Consider the following 1,330-nt stretch of genomic DNA (forward strand, 5'->3'; position numbering starts at 1 on the left):
AATTTGGTGTCAAAAATTATTTCTACTCCAACCACAACACTAAAAATTACACTAAAAAAAATATTCATTATTATTATATTAATTTTTTAATAAATTAAAAAAATAATATCATATTAATTAACAAAAAATAATTTATGATATTCACATTTAAATTTACACAAAAATAAATATTATAAGGTACTTTTACAATGTATTCTTCTAAATAAAAGAGTCACGCAACAGAAAGTTTGAATTTTATTTTCGGCATGTTAAATTTTTTTAAATTTTTTAAAATTTTGCAAGATGTTTTAAATAACTATAATGTACGCGACCATAAAAAAAATAGACTAAATAAGTCTCCCGAATGCCGAAACAGGTAGGAGTAAATCAGTGCACCACTTTTAAAGAAGTGCTTTATTTTCGGCGTATTAAATTTTTCTAAATTTTTTTAAATTTTACAGGATGTCTTAAATAATTATAATATACACTACTATATAAAAAAAAAATAGACTAAAAAAGTTTGTCGGGTGCCGAAATAAATAGGAGTAGATTCGTACATCACTTTTAAAAATGTGTATTAAAAAATTTCCTAAAAAATAATTCTTAATTTTATAAATATATATAAATATTAATTAAATTATTAAAAAAAAAAAAAAAAAAGACATGCCGTGGCTACAGTGCACGGCATATATGCCGTGCACTGTAGACAAACCCTCAATTTGCAGTCACAATTGCTGCCTCCTTGGAGCATTAACCACGGCATATATGCATTTATGCCGGGTCGTTGGAGCTGCTCTAATAGTAAAATGTACATTAATCTTCTAATTGAAAAAAGTTCTATTATGTCATTTCATATCTAATAATAGCTACACAACTATATATTTATAGACTTTCACATTCTTTGTAAATTACTAATAAGCATCAATAATATTTTCATATTCTAATATTTTTCAACCTTCTCCTCTTGGTGGTAAAATTAAAAATAAAACTAAAAAATAAGCACAAACATATAAGGTAAATACTAATTACAGCCCATTTCATCTTCTTTTTATTTTTTTAAGCCCAAGCCCAAAAATCTCTAAGCCAACACAATCAATCTTCTTTTTCCCCGATATACTAATTACATATTTTTTTACACTTCTTTATGCTAAATTATTTATCATAATTATTACCGTTTAATACATGATATACATATTTTAAATTAAAAATTAAAGAAAAAATATTATTAATTATTAGGTGAGATTATTATTATGTGTATAGGAAGAAATTACAAAATTAATTAATCTTACAATCTTAACATAAACATAAACGGTAATTAATAACATAAAAAAATTAAAACCCAATAGGACTT

Source organism: Cannabis sativa, chromosome 9 (assembly GCF_029168945.1).
Source record: "Cannabis sativa cultivar Pink pepper isolate KNU-18-1 chromosome 9, ASM2916894v1, whole genome shotgun sequence".
Classification (NCBI taxonomy): Eukaryota; Viridiplantae; Streptophyta; class Magnoliopsida; order Rosales; family Cannabaceae; genus Cannabis; species Cannabis sativa.